The sequence below is a fragment of the Sciurus vulgaris genome (genome assembly GCF_902686455.1).
Source record: "Sciurus vulgaris genome assembly, chromosome: 2".
In the NCBI taxonomy this organism is placed as follows: Eukaryota; Metazoa; Chordata; class Mammalia; order Rodentia; family Sciuridae; genus Sciurus; species Sciurus vulgaris.
Window position 1 is genome coordinate 94,481,370 of NC_136462.1, and position 19,994 is coordinate 94,501,363.

General features: G+C 39.9%; 1 pseudogene across 1 annotated transcript; it reads right to left on the minus strand.

Annotated features, from left to right (window-relative positions):
- Positions 1-594: 594 nt before the first annotated feature.
- LOC306655320 (serine/threonine-protein phosphatase 2A regulatory subunit B'' subunit gamma-like) lies at positions 595-5,475 on the minus strand (annotated as a pseudogene). Its single transcript has 2 exons — positions 5,416-5,475; positions 595-1,860 (listed from the first exon to the last, which is right to left on the minus strand). The product of its transcript is annotated as a serine/threonine-protein phosphatase 2A regulatory subunit B'' subunit gamma-like (transcript).
- Between the last annotated feature and the right edge of the window lie 14,519 nt (positions 5,476-19,994).

Below are 19,994 nucleotides of genomic sequence, written 5' to 3' on the forward strand. Positions count from 1 at the left end.
GTTGATTGACACATCCTATTGAAAGAAAGATCATGTCCAGATACTTCTAACCCAGAAATGAAATGGCTCCACTCTGGCAGATAAGTCATTTAACATCCTTGATATACATATACATACACACACACACACACACACACACACACACACACACACACACACATATATATGTTTTAGATGAAGAATGAAAGTTAAATGACCAATAATTTAAACAACCCCTCAAATTTCCTAATTCTGTATGAGAATTTCCTTTATCTCTAAAGATTATACAGATTTAAACTGAATATCTCTATACCTACAGCAAATCACACTTGCCATATCTGAGCTGAATGAAACCAGAACTTACCTCCTAAAAAGCAGTATTTGGTCCTTTTGCTTCCAAGCTATTATAACAAAATTCCAGGAACTGAAACATTTGCTGTGTTCTTTAGAGACATTCTTTTATTTAAACCTTTTCTAAAAGAATTCTGCTTCAAAGGTTTCACATGCAGCATTCAGGCATCTTAATGAAGACAGTCTAGCTTTTCAGAGATCATATATCATCATCTGCAGAGTTTTCATTGTCTTTGCAACAAGGGCTTCTCTGTTTTCCTAAGTCTAGAAGCCATTCAGATCAATTAGAATGGTCATGACTGTGTCTCCTTAATTACTGTTGATTAAACCCTGAAGAGATTTTTCCAAGGATCCTTTGATTTTATCATGTCAAAGATTTCATCCTTGACGTCTTGAAATGAAACAGGATCTTGTCCATGGATTTTCATCAGTTCTTGTATGACCCTAAAGAAATAATTAAGGGAAAAGACATCAAGATATCCCTTTTTCTCATTATCAAACAGTTTGAAAATACTTTTCAAAGTTGCAGGTTCCTTCCTGTTTTCTAATGCAAGAACAAAATCCAAGCAGGTCTTACAGCCCATTTCTCCATCATAAGTGAGACATTCCTGGAAAACATGATCTAAGATGTTGGTCATGGTTGCTGTTCCGTAGCAGGAGAGTTCTTTACTGAGCATACCATTGTGATCCTTATCAAGATTCAAATACTTAGGACAGAAGGAGGAGAAAATCAATTTGTTTCTTGACTCTTTTTGGATATTTCCTCATCCTTTAGCTCCAGTAAGTCCTCCAGGAAGCTGCATGCTAAAATATCTTGAATTTTAATTTTTCTTGTTCTTAGAGGTTCCTAAAAGAAGAAAAATTTCTAACTGCTGTACAAGCATAAAAGGAGTAAAAGGATTTTTCCAGTCCATTTAATTGTGGCAAAGTAGGGATAAGTTCCAATATGTAGTTTTCTGAATCAGATTCCGGAAGATACCCTTGCCCAGCAACATCATATGAACTGAGTCCTATTCTTGTTTGATGAAGTCAAACTTTTCTCATGACATAGGCAAAGAACTGCATGATGGAAATTCTTCCATACGAATCTGTATGAGGGAGTTTAGCAAAGACTTTTGCAGTGAAAAATTGCTGGTACTTTGGTACCAGCAACCTTCAAAACCTTCAAAAAATTTTCACCAACCTTCAAAAAATTTTCATAATTGATCATTGTTTCCTCTCCAATCACAGGTGATGTCTGGTTGTTTGTCTAACAGAAACCACAAGTTCTGTAATTCTTCATTATCTAAGAGTTCTCTGCTTTTCCTTTGTAGAAAAACAGCTCTGGATTCCTCCCTTAATTTATGTAGTAAGACTTCATCTTCAGCTGGCAGCCTATAATAAAACAGGGGAATGGTTTTATATAATTCATTTGTTTTTTCTACCACCTTCCCATTCTGAGTAGTATTTGGTAAATGAATCCATTTCTTTATCTTTTAATTCTTGTTTTCCGTTTTGATTGGATCGGTGTTGGGCATCGCTGCTAACCGCCTAGGAAGAATTTTTCAGTCGGTGGCAGAATCCTGCGCAGTAGCTCTGGCATTTGCTGTTTATCTCTAACGTTACTTTCAAATGCCTGATCCATTACCACCAATGAATGGTAAGAGGCAACTTGTACGTGGCCTTTATTTCTGATTAATAAGTATATTACATTAATATTATAATTACCTCTATGGCTTGGTCTCATGGTTCATGATTTCTCAAGGGCAAGGTAATGTCACATTAAGTTTTTTGTAAATTTTTTTGAATAAAGGTATGAGATATTTTATGGGAAGGTGGTTTTTGAGCGCTCTCAAATTGTTATCAGGGATTACTGTTTTTATTATTTAGGAGCAGAAGCAGTTTAAAATCCATTAAAAAAACAAACACACACTAACGATTCTCGCTGGCTCTTTGCGGTTCCAAAATCCATGGATATTTGTCACCGCCTGCAGTAACAACTTGCACGGGTCTTATGGGTGGTGGAGTGGAAACTGAGGCACTTCTATCTTTCTCTTTAGTGCACTGCTTTCTTGTTTATAGAGGATAGAGGAAATGAGGTTTACTTGCTTTGAGAGGAGAGAGAGAGAGACTTTGCTTAAGAGAGAAACTTTGAAAGACAGGCTTTGCTTAGAGCTTAGAGGAAGAGGCTTGCTACACCTTAAAGTCCTGCATCCTGTGAACTAAGGGTAGTCCACCCAAGGTGCCCTAGTGATGCTTCTCAGTTCTCCGTTCCCCGATCTGCCTTCTGCCGCTGCCTGCTAGCTGCTGTGTTCTTTCTTCTGGCTTTTCTGCTAATAGCTGCTGTTGTGTATGTCCCTACTAGCTACTGCCGCGTGTTTTTCCCTCTGGCTGCTGCCACGCGTGTGTCTTCTACTGCTTTTCTTCTGCTAATGGCTGCCGTTGTATGTCTTGCTCTGCTCACGCTTATATCACCTCCGGGACGCGGAGAGCAGGTCCACGCCTCTTACGCAAAGATTAGGCGAGATGCTCTGAGCAGGCAATTAGTGCTCGAGAACACATGCGCATACATTGTGTGCATGGACGAGAAAGTCACCTGAGTGTGCTTATGTCAATTAACCTCCTCGCTGCCTATGTGATCAGGCGCCACCCCGGCGCCACCAACATGGCACAGCCCCCAACAAACGATAAGAATTCTACCTTCATTGTTCTCAAATCAAATTAGATGTAGACCCACAATATTATCAGTTATTGGGTTCTTCATGATGATAAAAGCTGATCTCAACCTAGCTGAAAGTTGAAGTATTTAAGACATGCACTAATGATTTTTAATATAAAGCCTAAAATAGATTTTGAGATACTGATGCCATGTGATTTCTCTGGAGTCTGACTTTTAATTTTCAAAAACTACCTAATACATGCCAGCACTTCAGTGTGTTCATGCATTCGATCTTCATAATGACTCCATGAGGAGGTTCCTGTTGACATTTTCATTTTTTAGATGAGGAAACTGAGGCATAGAGAGGTCATAATTTCCCTAAATTCACAATACAACTCTTAAATGGACTATAGCTTCAGAGTTGTATCATGTCTATGCTATAGTTATAAATTATTCAACACTTAAAAATACACATATTTTTAAAATTCAGTCTACTAAGAAATATTTATCCACTCAGTTTTCAAAAAGTCTATGTAGTGAGATTTTTTTTTTTTTTTTTTTTTTTTTTGTTAATAGCAGAAATTCCAGATTGAAAGCAAACCCCCTACTCTGTAGAAGAGAAACCTGTGAATTGTTGTGTTCCGTGTACCGTATGGTTAAGGCACTATTTAAGTAGGATTTCAATTGAGGGCATATGCCTGGTACCATTGGTTTCTTACTTAAAGACTGAAAGTGGTATGCAGCACCCAGGAGGGGAGATGAGTGCAACCCTGTCCTTTCATTAATGTCAAACCTACCCTTAGTTCCTCTGGCCTTCCCTTCCCAGCCAGCTCTTTAACATAACCATGCATATCACTTGATCAGCTGGCTGCTCTGTGTCCTGCTAACTGGCATTTGAGGATGATAATGAGGACTTCCTGCACCGCCCTTATTCTAACAGGACTGACCCTGCTATGACATACCATAAATACAGCCCTGACAGAAGCCTGAAAATTGGTTCTGCTTGATTGTCTTTACATGGTCCTGTGACTCATTGCTTAATTTCTTCCTGATGCTTTTGCCATAAAAGTTCTGTAGCCTATAATTTTTGTAAAAAATATATCTAATTCCTGGTGTTAAAAATGTTTCAGGTAAGTAGTCACATTTATAGGACACCTAAATCCTAGGACAACATTTTACTTACTGCCTGTTTTTTAAAACAAGTGCAAAAGGCTATTGAACACCTATTATATGAGAAATATATAAATTTCACCCTGTCTGTCTCCTCCTTTTTTCTCCTAGGCACCATGTCCTCATTCTGTCAGAATCTCTGTTTTAAGATTGATCTCCTTGTTGATTGTCCTATGGTCAGATGTAACACTTTTGGTTTAGATCTCAGAACAAAAATAAAGCTGAAAACATTTCCAATCTTTTTTTTTTGCAACATGAGACAGAGTTTTAACACATACCCCACCCAGATGCTCTCAGCTTTTATCCACATCTGCGTGTGTGTCTCTGAGTTTTTGCATATCCTAAACATAGATAACTTGCACTGAGTACTGTTGCAAAAAACCATGTTCTAGCCACTGATGGTTCCCAGAGTGTCCAATCTACTCCGGGAAACCAAAGTTTCACACTGTCTTAGTGGAGGTTAGCGTCCCATGGACAAAGTATTCTATCATTATGTTCCCCAAGACCCGGAATGTGTCTGGCATGTGGCCAGTGGTCAATAATTGTTGAATCAATATGGCACATCCAAAGAAACATATGATTTAGTTTATTTCTCCTTTTTCTTAGGAGTCTTGCTTCTTATCATTGTAGGTTTACTAGCTGAAATATCTTTAGTTACATATATTTTTCTAATTATAAGAATAACATGATTACTTATAGATATTTTGGAAAACAAAAAAAACTAAAAAGGAATAAAGACAACCACATATTTACACAGTCTGTTTAATTTTCAAATTGCTTCCATCTCTGTTAAATTTCTCTGTTATACGATTGAATTGTTTCTCTGTGTTTTCTTGAAGCTCGCTGAATTTCCTTAAAACAGCTGTTTTAATTCTTCATCTGACTTTTATTCCATGCTGGTTACTAGGTGGTTGGTTTTAGCACCTAATTATGAATGTTAGGTAAGGTTGTGGTTTCCTGAAAGCTCTTGATTCTCTATGTATGTATTGGCATTGAAAGATTAGGTATTTATGTTAGTATTCATGGTGTGGCTTGCTTTGTACCTGTCTTTCCAGAAAGTCTAAGTAGCTCATTTATTTCTTCTGAGGCTGTCATCATTTCCATGACTGTAGCACTAGATGGTGCCCTAAGTCTAGGTTTGATAGGAGTTTGTTGGTGTGTTGTCACTGTTTCAGCACTAGAGGGCAATCTAACCCCAGGTCCCAAACTCACAGTAGGGGGGGGTGTTCAGAATAAAACAGGGAAGGACCTTTTGGGGCCAGAGTAGGTCCAGATACCTCATCCACAGCCACCAGCTTGAGGTTAGAAACTTGAGAATTCTGCTGAGTTCTAGGCATGTAGAACCCAATCCTGGGCTTCTACACCTTGCCTATGGCTGCCAACATCACAGTGCTGTGTCACACTGCTAGCCTTTAAAGACCAGTGCAGCACTTGGGTAGTGCCCAAAGCCCACACTACTGTGGAATACCTATTGCTGAGGTAGACTTGTGGCCCAAGACAACTATAGCCAGCCACAGGTGATGCTGCTGGAATAGAAGTTTGTTATGCTGTTGCTGTGTGTCTTCCCCTGGCATTGGAGCTATTTCAGAGGCTCCTTCCATAGACGGGCCTCGGAATGGGGACTGTTAGGATTTTCCCAGTGTGTTAGGTTTCAACAGTCCAGTACTAAGCTCAGGACAATGTCTTGTGCTTACTGTTATGGTTTGGATTTGAGGTGTCTTCCAAAAGCTCATGTGTGAGACAATGCAAGAAGGTTTAGAGGAAAAGTGATTGAATTATGAGAGCCTTAACCCAATCAGTGAATTAATACCCTGATGGGATTAATTGAGTGGTAACTGAAAGACTGCTAGGGTGTGGCTGGAGGAGGTGGGTCATTTGTGGCTTGCCTTTGGAGTATATATCTTGTATCTGGAGAGTGAAGTCTTTCTTTCTGATTTCTGATCATCATGTGAGCTGCTTCCCTACACCACACTCTTCTGCGGTGATGTTCAGCCTCTCCTCAACCCCTGAGGAATGGAGCTTGCTGGTTGTAGGCTGAGAAGTCTGAAACTGTGAGCCCTCAAACTTTTTCTCCTCTAAAATTGTTGTTGTCAGGTCTTTTAGTCACAGCAGCAAAAATGCTGACTAAAACATTTACTAGCCTGTCCTTCACCCAGCAAATGGGGTCTGCACACACTGTGTTGCCCAAGGTTTGTGTAGTGTTTGTGAAGGCAATCCCTTGTCCACCAAGACTGATGCTAAACAGGATAGCCCCTGAATCTCATAACTGGAAGGATCTGAGCAGTCCTGGGGTACACCCAAGTCTTTGCCACAGCTGCCAGTGATGAAGACTAAAATATGAATCTATTGAAGCAGAGTGCCTGTTCTTGGGACAGGTCTGGAGGCTCTGTCACTTGCACTGGCCTGAGGATGGCTAGGCTCCCAAGGTTGGGGATGAATGATGGAGACAGCCCCGCAGCTGCCAAGGTCAACTAAGTTGGGTCACACCTGAGTTTCACAGTACAGGTACAGTCTTTGGGGTGGGAGGTTTCCTGGGCATACTTTAAGGCTAGCAAATGTGTAGGCTGAAACTTGGATCTGTCCTGCTGGATCCCAGGTCTCTGTGGGAGCTGGAGCAGATCTAGACACTCTGTCTGTATTGACTTGGGTGTCATTGCCTTTGTTTTATGTATGATTGCTGGTTCTCACCATAGTGGTCTTGGCATTGGGCTCCAAGAGAAAGTCCTGTGCTAACTTTTGACCCTACCCCTCAGTGGATGGTTTGTTACCTGCACATGCTGCATGAGGTTGGGAGCAAGGTGGTAGAAACAGTCAACAGTATGGCTTACATATATATGTCCAACAACTAAGTTCATGGGTATTGGCCTGAGGTAGGGATCATTTGGCTCTGCCCAGCACTGGGTTTCATTTAGGCAGGGCTTGTACTTAGTTTTGAGTCTAAGTCCTGAATTTAATTTCCTTTTCCTCCCCCAAGTTTCTCCATACTGCTTGGAATTGGGGGATTGGTGCTTCAGGTAACTCCTTCTTGCCCTCTTTAAAGTTCTTTTTGTTATACTAAAATCAGGTACTGTGATCTCTTGTCAGACTTCCTTAACTCTTGTGTGAAGGTAGTTTGGTACATGAATAGCTGTTCCAACTGGTGTGACTGTGAGAGATCTTATTTTGCCACCATCTTGGTCCACTCTCCTATTTGTTGATTTTTGATTTGGTATCATAGTTTTTAGATGGTTTGGATCTTGTTTTCCCCTTGGAATTATATTTGGAATATTCTCCTCTATTTAAAAATATTCAAGACTATTTTTTAAAAGTCTACCTATAGAAGATTTCACCATATAGAATATCCTATCTTCCATTTCCCCTTTCAGATCCACTGTCTACCTTTCTGTGCCTTTGGAAGCTAATTTTACCAACCTGAAAAAGGGGTTCCTGTGCCTTTGGCTTCCTATTGGGTTTGATCAATAGAAAGTCCTGGGAGGAGATGGGAGAAAAGAGGGAGGAAATAAAAACATGTATATTGTTCCTTTGATGCTCTGTTATGGTTTAGATGTGAGGTACCCCCAAAGGTTCATGTGTTCATGTGTGAGACAATGCAAGAAGGTCTAGAGGTAAAATGATTGTTATGAGCACCTTAACCCAATCAGTGCATTTATCTCCAGATACGTATTAACTGGGTGGTAACTGAAGTCAGGAATGGTGTGACTGGAAAAGGTAGGACATTGGATACTTGCTTTTGGGGTACACATTTTATCCCTGGCAAGGGGAGTCTCTTCTTGGTGATCATGTTCTGACCTGGACCTGCTTTTCTTTGCCACATACTTCTACCACGGTATTCTTCTGCCTTGCCTTGAGCCCCAAGGATTGGAGCCACCTGTCTTTGTGTCTTTCCACCAAAGACCATATTTTAGTTAGCTTTTATGTCACAGTGACCCAAAGACCTAATAAGATCAATTTTAGAGGAGGAAAACTTTATTTTGGGGCTCATGGTTTCAGAGGTCTCAGTCCATAAGTATCCAGCTTCATTGCTGTGGATCAAAGGCAAGGTAGAATATTATGGCAGAAGGGCATGATAGAGGAAAGCAGCCAGGACATTGCATCAGGAAGACAGATTGAGAAGGGGTGTTGGGAGGGAAAGAAAGCTCCACTCTCCAGGGATGAAATATATACCCCAAAGGCACACCCCCTAGACCCACCTCCTTCAGTCACATACTACCTGCCTAGAGTTATCACTCAATTAATCCCCATCAGGGGATCAATGTACTGTAGGTTAAGCTCTCATAACCCAATCATTTCACCTCCAAACTTTCTTGCATAGTCTCACATATGAGCTTTTGGGGAACACCTCATATTTAAACCGTAACAGGTCAGTTCTATTGGGTTCTTTCCTTTTGAGATCTGGTAATTACTCCTCTCCTCATCCTTTTAGGCTAACATATTACAGCCAGCATTATTACACTGTCTGTTGTTTTCCTACACATATCTTTGTAAATAGTTACTTGAATATTCCATTTTGATTGTGTAATTTTTTCCTGTTGAAAACCTGATTGATATAATATAGACTTCCTGGGATTATATCATTACAAATGCTATTTTAGTTGTATCTACTTGTGCCTTAGATCCTGGTATCCATTCCTAATACTGTTTTTTAAAAGGATAACTTCTCAAAATAGAATTACTTGTTCAAAAATTAAAATAAAATGATATAAGACCATTTACATAGATAAATTGGTTTTCACTGGGAAATACCTCTTGAAGGGAGTCATTAGCTATTTGTTTTTGATAGGCCATTAACTGAATCTCATTCATCTTGTAGGTATCCCTAAAAGTATAAATCTTGGAGATGAGTAGGGCTCTGCCTCTCACTTTATTTTCATCTTTTATGGGTATTCTGAAATTTGTTCTTTTTCATGACATGTACATGACAGTAGAATGTATGTTTATTGTTGCTTTTTTATTAAATTCTTTTTATTTTTACAGACTGCATTTTGATTCATTGTATACAAATGGGGTACAACTTTTCATTTCTATGGTTGTACACAACGTAGATTCACACCATTCATGTAATCATACATATACATAGGGTAATACTGTCTGTTTCATTCTACTATCTTTCTGTCTCCCAGCCACTCCCACCCCATTTTACTCTATACCATCCAAAGTTCCTTCATTCTTCTCTTCCTCCCTGCCACCCCCCTTGTTGTACATCGTCATCCACTTATTAGAGAACGCATTTGGCCTTTGGTTTTTTTGAACTTGGCCTATTTCACTTAGCATAATATTTTCCAACTTCATCCATTTACCAGCAAATGCCATAATTCTTCTTTATGACTGAGTAATGTTACATTGTGTGTGTGTGTGTATATATATATATATATATATATATATATATATATATATATATATATATCACAGTTTCTTTATACATTCATCTACTGAAGGGCATCTAGTTTGGTTCCACAATCTAGATATTGTGAATTTAGCTGCTATGAACATTGATGTGGCTGCATCACTGTAGTATGCTGATTTTAAGTCCTTTGGAGATAAACCGAGGAGTGGGATAGCTGGGTCAAATGGTGGGTCCATTCCAAGTTTTCTGAGGAATTTCCATACTGCTTTCCAGAGTGGCTGCACCAATTTGCAACTCCACCAGCAATGTATGAGTGTGCCTTTTCCCCCACATCTATGCCAACACTTATTATTGCTTGTGTTCTTGATCATAGCCGTTCTAATTGGAGTTAGATGAAATCTTAGAGTGGTTTTAATTTGCATTTATCTAATTACTAGGGATGATGAGCACTTTTTCATATATTTGTTGATCACCTGTATTTTGACATATCATATATACATGGAGTATAATTTCTCATTCTTGTGGTTGTACGTGATATGGAGTTACATTGGTCATGTAATCATATATGAACATAGGAAAGTTACATCCATCAGATTCATTCTACTCTTTCCCATTCCCATCCCCCTCCCTTTCCCCTTTTCCCCCTTGTCCAATCTGGTAAATTCCCTACCCCGACCCATGCTCCCTATTGTGAGTTAGCATGCACATATCAGAGAGATCATTTGGCCTTTGGTTTTTTTGGGATTGGCTTATTTCACTTAGCATGATAACCTCCAGTTCCATCCATTTACCGGCAAATGCCATAATTTCATTCTTTATGGCTGTGCCTCTCACTTTAGAAATGAAGGAAGCAGTTATTTCCTCCTTCTACTCCTGCCCACTAAACTTGGGCATATGAAGCAGGTTCTGCCATGGTAGGCTTGCATCCTGGGCTTGAATCTGAGAGAGATATAAACCTGAAGACATAGGTGGCATTCGGAGATTGCACACAGTGGGAAGGGAAGGAGAGTGGCAGGTGCAGCAGCAATAATTATCTTGGGAACAGAAACCTCTGCATTGGTGAGTGCCCCATGCAGGTGGCCCCAGCTGTTGCCCTAGATAACTATGCCCTTGACTCTACCAAGGCACTCATCATTCCTGCTTGTGTTCTAAGTCTGGTTCTTTAGCCTCTTTTTCACTTTTTGGAAATTGATCCCTGAGTCATTATGAAATGTCCCTCTTTGTTTCTTAAAATATTCTTTGCTCTCAAGTTGACTTTATCAAATGTTGATATAGCCACTCTAGCATTTTTATGCTTAGTAAAAGCATAAAATGCTTTATGCATGGTACATTTTCCCCATCCTCTTACTTTTAACTTACCAATATCTTTATATTTAAAGTTCTTAAGATCTATTTTATTAGCAAATTTCGAGTACAATAGAGTAATGCTACCTATAATCATATTACTGTATGTTAGAACTCTAGAACTTATTCATCTTACATAACTGAAACTGTATGCTTTCAAAACATACACACAAATGCAAACTATGGGATGCATATGCTAATTACCTTTCTTGTGGTAATTATTTAACAATGCATGCTGGTAGGAAGATATTAAGTTGTATATCTTAAACACATACAATTTTTATTTGTACTCAAATAAAAGTATGTATCCATAAAGCTGGAAAAAATGGATTTCTTGTTACTCTACCATGCCTGAAAGCAAAATTGCCTCTCTGTCACTGTTATGACAGTTTTGCTCTTTCTTGGAAATTTCTTTTCTGTTTAATCAGTTCATTTCCATGATTTGCAATCATAAACCTCAATGGTGCAATACTAGAAATGGGGACAGAATGTAAGCCACAGATCCTCAGGAAAACTGAAGGAATGCAGGCTTGCTAGATAGAGCAAAGGGTGGTAAATTCCTTTGGATGACGGGAACAGTCTTTTGGCTGTTCGCTCATAGCGTGTGGTAGTGAAGCAACCCCTTGTGACCCACTGTAATGAAGAGCTCGATGAGTACAAAGTTTAGGGAAATCAAATGTCTCCTAGGATTGAAAAGTATAAGTGAGTGAAAATTGAAAATATGGCAGGATGGTCTGACACAGTCAGGATTCAGGGGACAGATGTAAGCTTCCTCTCTACTGTCTCTGACTGTCATGTTAGGGCTCTCGATTTAATTGATGTTATATTTGAGTACTTTTGGATTGGGTCATGGACATAATGAATTTCATGTTGTAGAGAATCTGGATTCTGATGATTTCTTTTGATGAGTCATGTTCCTTTCATTTTAGCACACATCCAACCAAGTTAACTGTGTGCTTCAAACTGCATTTTGTTGTTTGTTTTTTTCTTCTCCAATTCCAAACTCACTTCAGATCTTTTAACTTTTGCTCAGGTGCTTCCAGTTTTCTCTAGACATGCCTGATTTATGATGTGGGCAGAATTTGGGTATTCTCTTTCTGGCTCTTTTCCTTCCAAAATCTCCTTTCTTCAGTGACTACAGTTACTCTAGAATCAGTACTGATTCCCTCTGCCAGAAAAAAGTGCCTTTTTTTTGCACCTGCATCTGCTGCTTTGTGCATGTTTATTCAGGCTAGCAGCAATGGAATGAAAAACTCCACATAATGCTCTCCTTTGTTCATAGAATCTACTTTTCTTCACCCCCTTGTGCCTCAACATAGCTGCTTCTTGTGCTATGTCCATATTTCATAGTAGTTGTCTGGGAGGATCTTTACTTGGCCTCTATCAGAAGCTCAATCCTGGATTTAAAATATCTCTGCTTTTTCCTCTTCATGCTTCTGAGATGCTCCTTCCCAACAATTATGGCTGAAAATATGCCCCTCAAAATGCTCTCTAGCTTTGTTGCAAAATCTGAGTCCCTGAGAGTTACACGTTGAAGGGACATTAAAGATTGTTTAGAGGGAACTGTTTATTGCATGGTTCAGAAAACAAGGCCTTAATGGGGCAGGTCATTCACCCATAGTAAGGGGCAGTGTTGCTAGGGAAGGTGAATGAGAGGGGTCTGAGAGAGATACTGAAGTCTGTTGAGAAGAGATGCATCTTCTGAAGAGAGAGATGTAATTTGTGAAACCTGTTGGGAAGGAGCGTTGTCCTTGGTGCTTCTTTGCAGCAGTGATAAGGGTATTATAGATGTAGAAGCTTGAAATGAGGAAGAGAAAGGATTTCTTTGGAAATCTTGTCTGAAGCCACCATAAATTTTAGAAACATCCACTTGGAAAACACATCAAACATGTCCTCTCTGAAGCGAGTTGTCACATTTCATCACCATGGCTGTTTTCTATTTCAGTCTCTGTCTCCTAAAGCAGCTGTGTTCATGTTGGAGTGAGATTCAGAATGTGAGACAGAGCCTGACAGGTGTTGCCTCGAGTCAGAGGCCTTTATCAAAAAGCATAAAGGTCCCCTGCCTTTGTTTGCCCATCTGTGTAAATACAGACATATGCCATTCTCTCCAAGGCCCTCCGTCTCCATCTCCCACTGCTCCCCTGCTCCACGACTGACAGAATTTGAAAATGATGACCTCACGCTAGTCTCTTGCTAGTAGTCGTAGACATTCTTTATGCTAAAGCTGAATTTAGATCCCTCATTAATTCAGACACCTCAGTGGATTGGGTGGTAAAATGTCATAAATGAGTGTTTTCCGGATTATTTTGGTTATTGCTTATGTTCCAGAATCATAATAGCAAGTTAAAGGAACAAGAAAGAGAAGGAAGCTACGTCAAGCAGAAACCCAAGTGGAGGGGGTGAACATGCTATTAAACACAAATGCCTAGAAACAGAAGGGGAAGATATAAAACATAAAATAGTGCCTGAATGACCCAGACCTATTGTGATTTGTTGGAAATGGTGACTTGAAAGCACACATGGATTTCGAAAAGGTGACTTCATTGAAGTTTGGCACTGGAGTTACTTGCCCCATTGCATGGGCTAACCTATGAGGGATGAGACTCTGTCCTGCCAGCAGACCTGGGACTTGAGAGCCATTTGTTCACTTGAAGGACATGACTAAACACACACACACACACACACACACACACACACACACACACACACACACAAATAGAACAAAACCTCTCAGTTCTTTATTAAATGGGTAGAGGGAGTGGATTCCTGGACTGGGCAGGATGCTTTCCCTCACACGTAATCACCACAACATAAATATCTATGACATCTCTTCTAAGAAGATGAAGGTTCTCTTAGTAACATGGGTGGGCATTCTCAGGTTTGGTATTTTTGTGGAAAGCAGAAGGTTCAGAAGGTATTTATGGCAGGGGCTAGCACCTGGGAGCATTTACATGCACTGGGATAGATGAGTGATTGAGTGAATATATAACTCACTGTCAGCCTGTAATAGCATCTGGTGACTGCTCTCCTAGGGGTTCATTCAAATAACCCTACAGGTACAGGCTTTTATTTGGAGGTCAGGAAGTCAGAAAATGGCAATTGAACACAAAATGATTTTCTCTGAAATCAGTTATTAAAAATAAGCTGTGGCCATCGCTAACTTTCTCATTTTAAATGGAACTGACACTATGACCAAATAATTGGTGGTAATTGCAGGCCTGGTGTCAGATTTAATAAACCTCCCAAACAGCAAATCCTTTAAAGATATCACTAGTTCTTTTCTGTCACAAGATGAGCTTTTATATCCTTTAGCACCTGATTACAGTTGCTGGTATTTTTCTTCAATATAATATTTCCTGTTTTTTAATAAAAGAGCTGTCATTTCTAATAAAAATTGAAAAAAATCATCCAAGGAAATAATACAATTGATGGGAATCACAGGTTGAGACACACTGAATAAGCACCCATCTTCAAAAAGTGGAAATCTAATCTCAATTGTATTCTGGAGATTGTTTTGGAATTACAGCTCACTGTATGAAATGGGAAGGAGAATAGGAGAGATTCCTAACTTCTGGGAGTCCTCAAGCTGTACGCCCCTTGTCTGCAGAAGGCTTCCCCCTTAAAATGAGTAGTGGACTCTTGATTTTGGCTGACTAGTAGCAGAATGCCCTTTTGATTGGAGGGGGAAATGGAAACACATTCCTTCTTTTCTGGGAGAATAACTTTTCAGTACTTCACTCTGTCCCACATTAGAATTATCTACCTGCATACCCTTTGTCACATGATTTCACAGTCCCATCCATTAAAGCAAGAAGAGTGTCTTTCTGTAGTCTGATGATGGGATTGACCACACAACCTGCTTTGGCCCACATAATATAGGTGGAAGGGGCAGCATATCAGTTCAGGGCCAGGATCTCACAAGGCATTATGTGCTTCAGCTCATGCTCTTTTGATTATGGCTTTGTACTTGAAAAAAACATGCCCATATAGTTTCTGGTTCAAAGAGAGACACGTGGGTCAGACCTGATCCCACCTGCATTCTGAAGCAATGCTAACCCAGTTGACCTATAGTAGAGAAATAAACACTTGTTGTTATAGGTCTTTGTTGTTTGAGGTGGTTTGTTATGCAGCATTATTATTGCAATAGCTGACTGACATGGACAACTAGCAAGATGTGGGGTGAGCTTGTGACCTAAGTATGGCCAACTATTTCTGACTGAGCTCTTAAAACCAGGAGAGGCAAATCATGGTGGGTCAGACAGTCATTATTCCTGGAAGCTGTGACTGAGTTAAAGTGAGTTAGCATGGCAGACGGTGGCTGTGGGTGACAAAGTCCTGAAGAGCCATGGTTAATGGCCAGAGAAACAGTGCTAGTGGTGGGTCCTGAGTGCATTGTGCCCACAGCTGGGTTTTGATTCTGCCTCATTGCTCTTAGTGTCCTCCCAAGCCTTATTTGCCAAGTTTTCTATGGTTCTGTGGGTCACTTAATATTCTTGGGAAAAATTCCTCTTCTGCTTTTCTGCTTAGTTTTACCAGAGATACATTGTCTATTCACAATGAACCCTCACCAGTACATCATGAATTGGGAAAAAAAAGTATTGTTCTCCCATATTATATTCCCTTTGCATGGCCACTTATTATATGTAGCACAGTGCTAGATTATCTCATGTAATCCTGACAGCCAAGCACATGGTATAGCAGAATGATTTGGAGCTCCCATCTCTCACTATGGAGTATGTTCTCTGTCTCTACAAACTATTGTCTCATTAGGCAAGTTGTTTAACTTAGTTCTGTGTCTTAGTTTTCTCATATGAAACTAAGAACAAAAAAATAACAATTTGTGTGCAGTTAAAGGCACTTAATATACCTATTCCATGATAAATTTTCCACCAGTATTCATTATGAAAGTAGTAGATAGGATAATGATGAACTAATGATGCTAGTATTAATTTTATGAGCTAGAAAATACCTGTGGTATTTGGGCTAACTCAGGTGCAAGTGGTAGAGCTGAGATCTGCCCTGTTGTCCCAGATCTCTGTCATTTCAGAGCATTTTAAGAGTTCATATGGGCTGGGGATATAGCTCAGTTGGTAGAGTGCTTGCCTCACATGCACAAGGCCCTGGGTTTAATCCCTAGCACCACAAAAAAAAAAAAAAAAAAAAAAGTTCACATAGCACAGTGGTTATAACCCATTCATCAGGCATGGTTCACATGTCTACAGCATTCTAATGTCTGTGTCTAGATTTTGAAAATACTTTGTGTGTGTGTGCTGGTATGGTAGTGTTAAAACTCATGTTCCTTTTAGTAACATAAAAAACTCATACCTCAGTGAATAACATTTTATTCAGATCCCTACACTCCCCACCTCTATGTTCTCATTTGAGAATTTCTACAGAATGATCTACTGTTCTGGTAAAAATTTATGTTTTGCATGTTCCATCTCTGGGGTTGGGGTAGGGAGAAGACTGGGATGTTTGTTGAATATTCTAGTTGATACTACAGGGCAGTGTCTTAACAGTGGTAAAGTGTGTCCTGAGCAAGGACATTGGAAGATGCATCCCTGGAGCCAGGAAACAACAGAGGGAAGGCAGGCAGTGGGCAACAGCATTATGGATGATGAATGGAAGAGTCCAGAGACTTCACTGCTTCACCATTTCACCCAAGACCTGCTCCCGGTGACAGTTCAAGACAATCATGGTAGGTTTGAATCTCAGCCCCAAATTCGAGTGTGTTAAGTATTACTTACTCTCATACACCATAATCCACAGCCACTTTCCTCTGGCAGATAATTAATACTCAGCTATTCTGAGGATTCCCCTTCTAGCACTACTGCATGGCCTCTGCTTTATGAACTTGGGTCCAGATTCCATGTGTCATTACTATGTGTCAAGTCAGACATGGTAGGAATATGGGGAGCTCTGGTGATTGGTCCTCTGTCTCAAAGATGAGACATCTTGTGTCCTGGTCTTTTGTGTATTGGGACACTGTTACTTCTTGAATATGCTGGGCCTCAGAACATCTTTGCAGAGGCTCAGACCCTACGCCTATGATATCATGTACTCTGAAGCATTTCTTCTCACGGTTTTGTGTCCTCCCTGGCTACAGTGTTCCAAAGTGGGATCTGGATCCTTGCTGATTTGGGGTTCTCTTTCCACTGCTCCCAAATATCAGGGAGTCCTTTCTAGTCTTCTCCTTCCTGTTTCTCTATTATCTTATGTCTCTGCTACTCCTCTTCAATACTTCTTTGTTCTTCTATTTTCCTCTCAATTTCCTTTGAAAGCTTGTGGAATTCTTCAGGACTAATTTTGCTTTATTATTATTTTAAAATTTTTATTTTTAATTGACACATGGTAATAGTACAAATTTATGGAGTACAATGTGATATTTCAGTATATGTATGCATTATGTGATGATCAAATCAAGGTAATTGGCATATTTACCACCTCAAACATTTATCATTTCTTGGTAAAATATTCAAAATCATCTCTTCTAGCTATTTTGAAATATATGATTAATTTTATTTTTTGAATCACATGCCTTCCCTGGGGCAATGAGCATAGCAGAGAAATCTGTTACTTGCTTGAATAAAGGGAAGAAGAAATATGGGAAATAGTCCCTCTTGATTAATATTTTGTCATTTTTTTCTAACTACTTGAGTAAAATTGAATGTGACCTTCTGTGGATGAGTGGAATTTACTGGCAGTCGCTTCATAGACAAGTTGATTTGCTATTCTGTGCCTCAGTTTCTTCATTTGCAGATAGCATTTCTGCCAACTCTCCAAGCTCAAGTCACTATTAAGAGGATGAATGGATTAAGAGGTATAAAAGTGCTTTGCAAAAGATTAAAATAAAACCCCAACTACTACAGATATCTGGACTCAGAGGAATGCTGGGATATTTTGTGTTGGCATGTAGTATTTTGATGTTGAGTTTGTAGAAAATATAATCACTGAGGAGAGGACAAGAGAAGTGAAGAATGAAAACAAAACCTCATATAAAAAGATAATAATGATGTTTCTCATCTCAAAAATCATCTCCAAACTGCCCGTTTTCCTCCCATCAAACAATTGATGGGCAATGAGATTGTGCTTATTTGCAGTTAAAGCGATTACAATGTTGACAATTAAAGTACATGCGGAACAGAATAATGGAGCAGTCCCATTTTATCACCAGTGTTAGCCATTTTCTCCACAGGGCACAGAGAGCATGTGGGTGAGCTCCATGCTCTGCATGATTTGCATGTAAAACTGTGTCCTCTTTGTAGCCTGGAAGCAGGCACCTTGGTGGCGTCAGGACCTGGCACTGGGTCATAGCACATATTATGGTCACTAGAGTCACTCAGAACTAACTGCTCTGGGTGTGGGCTCATTCCTCTCTCCCTCGATCCTTAGATTCGCTAAGGAAATGACTGACATGGGAGAGTCCTTTACCACAGCCATCACCTTCAGGCTATATTAAAAAATCACTGGGCTCGGAAATGTCTCAGCCATAACCTTGAAACTGTGGCCCTTCAGTGGGGAGACTAATAATGACCACAAATGCAGCAACCACAGGAAAGGGAAAGGGTTAGACCATGCTGCTGCCTTGTCCCTACCCACTCCATTCATCTGGGCTCATCAACAGCAGAAAGAGATGCTGGCAAGCTGAGCACCTATTTCTCTTTTGATTCACATTAGATCTTGCTTTGTATTGCTCAACTTTGCTTTATCACTGCAGTTCAACTGGGATGTGTGTGTGTGTGTGTGTGTGTGTGTGTGTAATTCCTGAGGACAATTCTCAAACAATGGACCATCTCAACTAGTAGGGGATGGATTAGTGGTTAAGTGCCCAGTCTTCCTTCTTCTTTTAGTGCAGTGGTTCTACACTAAAAGTGTAGCTCTGGTCTGGCAGTGTCAGCTCATCTGGAAACTTGTTAGAAAAGAAAATGTCTGCTCACCCCTTCCTCCCATGGAAACTTAGGGAGTGGGGCCCAGCAGTCTGTTTTCAGGAGGCCTCTAGCTGGTTCTTATGTGCTTCAGGTCTGGGAATTGCTTCTCCGGTGGGATGATTCTGAGCTGTTTCCCATCTTCTCATAGTCTTCAGAGCTTTGAGCCTCAGTTGCTCATAGTGGTTACCTGGGCACTAACATACACTCTATTGACCTTTCTGCCTTGCCTGTCTCACTTTCCCCTCTTCCCATTTGTACTTTATATCACCTCCCAAATAAACTACAATATCCAAGCCCCTTTCTCAGAGCCTTCTTTAGGGACATTACGAACTCAGGAAGTAAACCACCATCTGCTGAAGTCCTACCATGTGTGAGGTGCTTTACATACATAATCTCATTTAATTCTTACAGATGAGGAAACTAAACCCCAGTAAGATTAGTTGGTTGTCCAGGGCTACCATTTGTTAAATGGTAGAGTCAACTTTTTAATTCTTTTCATACTGACTCCAAAGCCCACACATATTGACAACTGCAAAGCCTGGTAGCTCATAAGTATGCTGGTTAAGAGCATGAGTTTTAGAATAAAATATTTGTGCATTTATAAGCTAGCTCTACCACTTCCTAATTATGTGAATGTGGGGAATTTTCTCTACTTCTCTGAACTTTAGTTTTTTCTTCTGAGGGCGTCTCACAGTAACACTCACCATAATATTCACAACCTTGTATACATGTGACACCATGATAGCAGAATGAGATTTTCTTTGATTGAAAGAGCAACTCATTCAGATAGGTGTCATTTGAATCCTCATTTTAAAGAGAAGAAAAATGAATAACTTACTTTGCACAACCAGCTCTTTCCAGGTAGGTCTCTTGAACACCTTCAAATGATTCTTGCTTAGTACAATTGTTGGTTTATATTGACATGATTTTACAGGAGTGTTCTGGGGAAGATGAGTATTGCTTCATGCTAATAGGAAAAAAAATTGGTCCTTTGAACCATCATGTATGTTTTGCAGGCAGGAACAGCAAGATCACCCTCCATCAAGAACTTAGCTCTGTCATCTATACCAACAGAGTCAGAAGCTTAGGGTCAGACGGGAATATCATAATAATGTGGTGTAACCATCCAATTTTATGGATAAGGAAGAAGATAAAGAGGACATAAGGAATCTGTTCATGGTAGTATTTCTCTTCAGTGGGACTTTGAGCAAGCCCCAACATCACCAAAGGAACAGCTGAC